The sequence below is a fragment of the Tenrec ecaudatus genome, chromosome 15 (assembly GCF_050624435.1).
Source record: "Tenrec ecaudatus isolate mTenEca1 chromosome 15, mTenEca1.hap1, whole genome shotgun sequence".
NCBI classification, from domain to species: Eukaryota; Metazoa; Chordata; class Mammalia; order Afrosoricida; family Tenrecidae; genus Tenrec; species Tenrec ecaudatus.
The window spans coordinates 68,603,110-68,611,517 of NC_134544.1; positions in this window are offsets into that span (position 1 = coordinate 68,603,110).

The following is an 8,408-nucleotide window of genomic DNA, read 5'->3' on the forward strand; positions in this document are numbered from 1 at the left end:
TTAGTCAGGCTTGACCAGATGACATCCATTCATGCCTCTGACCTGTGTATAACCCAAACCCCAGACTCTGAGACTCAGAAGAATCCCTTCTCATTTCCATCGATGAGCAAGGCATTGCAGAGAGAACTGTAGAATCTGCAACAACATTTTTTGGAACTTGAGGTTCCAGTTCTACAGACCCATCTTCCCCCTGGGCTGTCTCTTGTTCGGGTGAGTTGGGTGGCACTTCAGACTCCAGAAGGTACTGGACTTTCCTCTACTGCCTCCTCCATCTGCATTTCAGAATTGAGTTATTACATCGTGGGACAGGGTCCAGGGAACTACATCAATATCAGTGATGCAACAGGAAAGCCTCCTGCTGTTCGATGTATCACCACACGACCTCACCTGCTCAGAACACCCCTTTGGGCTAAGAACTGTCTCCCTGGTCCTAATTCTCTTGATCACACCAGGGACTGGACTCAAAGATCAACTCTGCCTCCTCTTCATCTGCAGAAGACCCTGTAGTGAGTCAGGAATGCTGTTGAAACCCTGCCAAGGCCAAAGCAAATCCTGACACCTCCCCAGATTCCACTACCACAAAGTCTCTTGACCCGTCCACACCACCCTGAGAAATGTTCGTCAGAAATTTTCTTCTTGCTTGGACCCACAATCAATGCTCATGGAATCAGCAGTTGAAAGATCAAAAGATATATTACATTAGGCAAATCTTCTGTACAAGATCTCTTCAGAGTATTGAAGTGCAAAGATCTCACTTTAAGGACTTAGGTGTACTTGATTACCCGCACTCCCTCAGAAATAGAAAACATAACTAACTCAGCATTATATTGAAATTCAAGTACACTTGATCATTCTTCATATATCCCCAGTGAGTGTTATTCATGGTGAACCAAAGACATACCTTCCACAAAGAAGTGATAGGTTTATAGGGAGTTCTTAGGATACTTGAAGCAAAGGAACCCACCTAGCCTCAGGTGCAGTGGATAGGATAATTACTGATTGCTCTTTGAAACTCATGATTAGCCTGTCAGATAGCAAGGGTTGACCTAGAGCAGTGATCCAGTTCAATCACTCCCCCAGGACTCTATAACTGAATCTTGACTTTTCTCAACCTATCTACCAATAACCTTGCACTACAGTTTTAATGAATAGGAAATCATGCTTCCTCAATACAAATACTATTGTTATTGTCACTTTCATTGATTTGGTTGCAATCTTAGTGTCTCCATGTACGATAGAATGAAATCCTGTCCTGTCCTGTGTCATCCTCACAGTCCTTGCTATACTCGATCTCATTGCTGCAATCACGGTGACAAGCCATCTAACAGTTAGAATCTGTATGTTACACAGCATGCTGTGTTTTTCTGTGTGCATTCGTCTATTGGTGTTAGAGCCTCCCTGTGGGTTTCTCAAAATAGCCTGTTATGAATGGGTGTCTACTATTTGTCCTCACTGCCTGTTTACTATTCCCCTGTCCCTAGTTGTTCTGCTCCATTCCAGCTGCAGGAAGCCCTCTGAGGAGTGGTGAAACCTCCCAGATCCTCTCCCTAACCTGTGCCGACTTCTCCACACACACCACGATCACGTAGTATTACTGGAGCTGGACCAGCCGATACCTTTGGAGGGAGTCAGAGTGACTGTTAACAATAGGCTTGGGTTGTCGGGAAAAAAACTGCACTGGAGTTCTGCAGAACTGACCTTCAATCTCCAGAAGTGAGCCCACAAACTCCTTCTATCTATAGTTCCTTTCTGTGACCACTGAAGACAAGACACTTTTACTGTATGGGACAGTGGAAGTCAATGGGCCCAGACACAAACTACTGTACAGGAATAGGGCAGGGCTATACCAGAAAGGTGGGTGCACAGGGCACAGGACAAGTGACTCCCTCATGGCAGAATTAAGAGAGGAGACATCACTTTGTAGTGGCTGGGTTCTGAAAGATAAAATGGGCATGCTTTATGAACAATTTTAGGTAAAAAAAATCATCAATGTCAAAGCAAGGAGGAAATATCTTGGAAGACAGTGATAAGGATAATAATGTTCACCAACAAGAAACAGATACCAGAGCTATCTGTCATTGTGTTCACATGAGGAGTAACTATCTGTGCGTCCACCCTGAGGAGGAAGGATACATTCTGAACTCTCATGCCACAGAGGTTCTCTTTTATGTATGATAGTGTTTATCAATTTAAAACGTCATTAAGCATTGCTAGCTTTTAACTACAGCAGCAGCAGTGCTTCTGTACCATGTGTATAAGCAGCCTTTATAAAAGCCTCCATTCTCCTGTGAGGGTGTTTCGGTTTCTTGGGTCACAAGGAGAACTCCAAAACAGGTAGTCCACTCCTCAGCTTCTGAGTGGAGGGCCACATGCAAATGCAGCTCTCTCCGTGTGCCAGTGAAACCTGTATAGCTTTTTTCCTGGGAGCTCTGGGCAGGAAGCCCCACTACAAAGGTCCTCTGCTCTTTCCATTTTCAGCTAACTCAGAGGACACATCATGAATTTTGGACGGGGTTGGGTTTATATTTAGGCCATTCTACATGGTAATAATTGACGACAATGCTGTGTGGTTGTATGTAGAATTGTGGGGTGGGGAGAGGGAAGTGGTCTTATCACAGTGTCTCTGTGTTTACAGGTATTAAGTGTGAGGTGCCGCGGGTGGAATCTGGAGACGGCCTGAAAAAGCAGGGAAAGGGGGGGGGGCGGAGTTCTCTGAGACTCTCCTGTGCAACTTCTGGATTCACCTTCAGTGACTATTATATTAATTTGATCCGGCAGTTTCCAGGATAGAGACTGGAGTGGGTTGTTTTATTAGAAATGCAGCAAAAGGTCAATCAACAGCGTATGCTTCATCCATGAAAGGCAGATTCGCCATTTCAAGAGATAATGCCAAAAGCATCATCTATTTGCAAGTAAATATACTGAAATCTGAGGACACAGACGTGTATTACTGTGCAACACACACACTGAAGTCTATTTAGTGTAAACCAAGACACAAACCTCACAGTGAAGGATGGAGCAACAGGGAGTGCTCATGCCCTACTAAACCATCTCCAGGAGCAGACACGTGTGTGGTGAGGTGTTTCCTGCCAGAGGCTGTGGTTTTCCTCCCACTTGAGCCGGAGAATTATTAAGCTGTACATTCAAGACTGTAAGCAGTGTAGCTTGTGACACTTCATTCTTGTTTCTTTGTGAAACAGGTTTTGACGTAGGGTAGAAAGGGGGAACTGATTACAAGAATCTGCGTATAGCCTCCTCCCTGGGAGAGGGACAGCAGAGAAGAGGGCGGGGGGAGGCGTCAGACAGTGTAATATATGACAAAATAATAATAATAATATATGAATGATGAAGGGTTCATGAGGTAGGGGGAGTAGGGAGGGAGTGGGGAAATGAACAGCAGATATTAAGGGTTCAAGCAGAAGGCACATGTTTTGAGAATGATGATGGCAACAAATGTACATATGTTCTTGACACAATAGATGGATGTATGGATTGAGATAAGAATTGTAAGAGCCCAAAATAAAATGATTTAAAAAATAAAAGAAAAAAAGAATTTTAAATAAATAAAATGAAAAAGCAATAAAAATCGAACAACCATACTTCAAGACCCAAACCCTGGATTTTGAGAAGGATGTCTATCTTTGAAGAACCATCCCTTGTGGATTATTCTTATGAAATAATCAAATCTCCATAAACTGGATATCTGGATAAGAATTTAATCTCTGTATTTTTGTTATCCCCAAACCCTCACAGGCTGCTGTTTTTAATGAATCTCTATTCCTTCTATGTTCCAGGCAGTGCCATGAAGCCTGGGACCAGTCGTCTGTGTCCTGTGCCTAAATAAAGGGTCTTTTCCCCACTGTCTTCTTAATCAATATCCATAACATGGAGCACAGCTATGAAACCCTGATTTCTTTAGTAGGAGATTCTATGGCAAATGCTAGATACTGTGAGTGGTCTCCTGTCATGATTTGAATAACTAATATCCCATTTGTAGAATCCTTGAAAAGGAAGTGCTATCTATTAAATGATGTGCCTCACTGAACCCCAGCACAGCTAAAGACACACAGACTCCAGAATTTATTTTCAACATCTCCATCTATCCATCCATCCTCTGTTTTTTTTGTACTTATGTCTGTCTGGACCAGAGCTACAACTTCTTTGTTCCTATAGCACAAGTTTTCAGAGTTTTTGAGGTAAAAGTATTCTTAATAAGTTATCTGCCCAAGAAAACACCTTTCCTGATTTCACTGAATACACCTCTCCCCCCAGGACGTTATTCCCCAAGCCTCAGTGGATGTGGACCTCCTGAGGGCAGGCAAGCGAGGATGCAGTCAGGAATGTGGTTTCCTGGCTTGTTCACCATCAGCGTGGAGGCAGCCACTGGAAAAGCAGGGCGAGAATCTCAATGTGTGGGGTGAGTGGCCAATGAGCCAATCACAGAGAAAATTATTTAAAGGATCACTTCCAGACTCACTTCATCTAAATGTAGATAATTTCCCAAACACATTAGCCCTGTGTACACCTGTGAATTCCACAGCATGTCCAAGGAACAAAGGCAGAGGACATAAGGGATGTGTAAATTTACACTTATAGCACGCACTGCTCATTATTAAACTGTAGTTTACTTCCTGAGTCCTGGCTGTTGAGTGATTTCCATGTATGTTTCTAACCACCAGGTTGGCAGTCCACATCAACTGATTACTTCTTTGGAGAAAGATGAGGCTTTCTGCTCATTTAAGAATTTACTGTCTTGGTAACCCACAGGACTATGAAAAATAAAAATAAAAGCACACAAAACTCTTATTTATTTAAATTTTTTTATACAATCCAGGTGATTTGGGAACCCTGACCCCAGATAAACCATTAACAAAACAAAGATGGGAGGGAGAACACAAATATTTACTGAATATTAGTAGCCAAGGGGGACATAATTCATCTTGTCCATAAAAATCTGTCTCCCTGGGCAATATGTCAACGGGTGCTTTATACACAGTGTTGGAAGGTGTTGGAGGGTCTTTTGTTTCCAGGGTTTTCTCTTTGTAGGGGCATGTCCACATCGCAGATAAAATTGTTAGTACTCTGTACTCAACTAGAAGTGCACTTTATATTTTAATACATTTTTATATCAAAGAAGAAACACAATAGTATGTCAACACACTATGTACTCTAACAGCATTGTGGATTTGAAGCAACAAAAAGGAAAATTCATGAAGCTCCAGTGGGTCCTGTGGTGTGTTGCAGCATCAGGAGTACACACCGTGGACAGCAAATTAAGCAACATGTAACTTATGTTGCATTAATTTATAATAAAATGGTGAATCTCTAATAAAATGCAAAATCTGTCAGAAAATGTAAAACTGTGAAATCTGTTCCACGTCCATAATCTGATACATTTACTTATGGGTGTGCTTGCCTACAACTTTAAACCACACCCACCATCGTTTCCTCTGGAGCGCACCTTGGGGAATCTTCTGGCTCAGTCCTTGCTTGATGTAAGTAAAGTGGACCCCTTTCACTGTCATGCAGCCCTGTCTTTGTTTCTCAGATAGAGTGGTGTTGGTAACATGCCACACATTTCCTTTTGCCGAGTGTGTTTTTCAACCTAAAACTCTACCTGGTCTTACAGAGTTGGAATCAACTCAGTGGCAGTGAGTGTGGTGTGGGTGTTATCACAAAGAAGAAGATGGGGTCAGACTATCCCATGTCAGCTTCTGAGAAGTCTGGAAATGTCTCTACTTTATTTCTGGGGCTTCTAATATGCAGAGCATTTTATACATATCCATGTAAAATCTCAAACTGGGTGAAAAACATTATGTCGTGAACAGGGTTCTCTAGGATCCACAGGCCTTGTCCATAAGTCATGTATTTCCTGTGAATATTCTTCTGACTAGCAGTTTCTTCTCTCTGGTAGGGTTGAGATTCCAAAAAAGTGGCTTGTCATAATGAGGTGTCGCTTACTTGTCACTAGTGATTATTTTCCCTGTTCCTAGTTGTCCATGATTGGGCCCAGGAGTGATGAATCCCTCACAGGTCCTCTCCCTAAGCTTAGTTAGGTATGATGAGCCCATTTTGCCAGAGCTGGATCTTCCAAGGCCTGCAGAAGAGTTTGGAGTAGGTGTTACCAATATTTTTAATAGAAAAAACAACCACTCATATCTAAGGAGCTGATGCTCAACTCCAGAACAATGTCTACCAAACAGTTCTCCCTGCAGCTGAGCTCAATGACCCTGAGGGGACAGCTGTCCATTACTGTGTAAGAGGAACAGTAAGAGGACTCAGTGCTGTCGCAAACACAATGTCCCTGCCATAATGACATAGTTCTATAGGGATAATGGTGTAGTGGAAAGCACAGAGGCACGATTTTTGAGACCAGTGCAATGTGGGAGGCATGGGAACAAGGACCACCCTGTTAACATCTAGGATTTCTGTTTCCTCCAAGAATTCTTTCTTCCTTAATATTTGTTACAAAACCCCATAGATATTTCAATATTCTTATGGAAATAGATCTGGTGATATCTAAAGCAGATGGAAATCGAGTTACCATACAACCCAGCAATCCCCATACTGGGCATATAGCCAGAAGAGGCAAGAAGATACAAACCAAGGCCAGACATCTGTGCTCCAATGCGCATTACAGCACAGTTCACAATTGCAAGGAGTTGGAAACAACCCAAATTTCCACCAAATGACGAGTGGATTAAAAATCTGTGGTACACAATTCTACCTTGCAAACCTTGTTAGACCAGAGGATGCACAGCAGTACAGATGGGATCAGGAAACACAGGGAATCTAGGACAGATGGACCCCTCAGGATCAACAGTGAGAATGGTGATATCGGGAGGGAAGGGGGCAAGGGGTAGAAAGGGGGAATGAATCACGGGGATCTACATATAACCTCCTCTCTGTGGGATGGGCAAAAGAAAAGTGAGTGAAGGGAGATGCCATGCAGTGTAAGATAAGATAAAATAATAATTTATAAATTATTAAGGGTTTATGAGGGAGGGGGTGCAGGGGATGGAAAAAAGGAAAATGAGCTGATTCCAGGAACCCAAGCAGAAGGCGAATTTTGAGAATGATGAGGGCAATGAATATATGTGTGTTTTACACAATTGATGTATGTAGGATTGTGATAAGAGTTGTATGAGCCCCAATAAAATAATATTTTAATTTACATATACAGCATGCACTGCCCATAATTGAATTATCATTTATTTCCTGAAAAAAAAAAAAGCTGTGGTACATACATACAATGGAGTAGTATGCATCACTGAAAAGCAGTGATGAATGTATGAAGCATATTGCTGCATGGGAAGAACTGGAGGAAATCATGCTAAGCGAAGTAAGCCAAGCACAAAAGGACAAGTACAACATGAGTCCGCTGAGGTAAGTTTAAAAAAAATGCAAAAGGGACATAGGGGAAAAGCTACTGTATACAAACAGTCCTTGAGTAAGGACCAGGTAGTATGGCAGGGGCCAGAGCAAATCTTGGGATACATATGGTAGCCAATTAAAAGGATGTGGGGAAATAGAAAAAAAAAAAAGGTAGCGGGAACACAGGGCACTAACCCACCCAAGGGGAGGGTATTGTGTATATCTCCACAGGGAAAGAGGGACCAGACTTCAACCCAGTGTTCCAAGATGTGTATGCAACTTGCTGGCATGGAGTTGGGAACCAGTGGAGAGGTCTGAGGGGCGAGCCCCAATCCCAACTACATGGACACCTTCCCCTCCCCTCATAATAGTTTATTTCAGAGGACAGCACTGAATCTGAAGCTACAGGAGAGGGACATGTCTGATCAGAGCACAAGGGAGCAAATGGGTAAGAGGAAGAGAGAGTGGAGCACATCCTGGCCCACCAAGCCTTGGGGACAATATTCACGCCCAGAGCAACCAATCAAGAGAAGACCACATGGCCAGCCCCACTATGAGACGTGACATCCCTCACTGACCCGTAGCGCTACAGGAGACAACACTGGAGACACAGTGTGGGAATTCTACCTGATCTGATCCCACCACACTGAGGCAAAACACTAAGGGTGTGCAACAGAACAGCAAGGAAACAGAGCAAAGAAGTCCCCAGGGAATACCAAAAATAGACTTTGGGGCTAGAGTTTGGCACACCAACAGACTCCACTGGAAAACCCTCCTAAAGGCCAACAAACAGTCCTTGACCTAACTACAAGATTTTCTTTCTTGTTGTATTTTTTTTCTTTTTGGTCATTGGGTTGTTGCTGTTGTTGTTTTGTTTTCTTTGGTTGCTTGGTTTTGCTCTCTCTTGTTTTTGTGCATGTTATTATCACCACAGGTCTGTCTAAATAAGATAGGCTGGATGAACAATATGGAGGAGAAAACAATGGGACCTACAATTCCAGGGGGACATGAGAGAGGAGGAGGTGGGGGGGAAA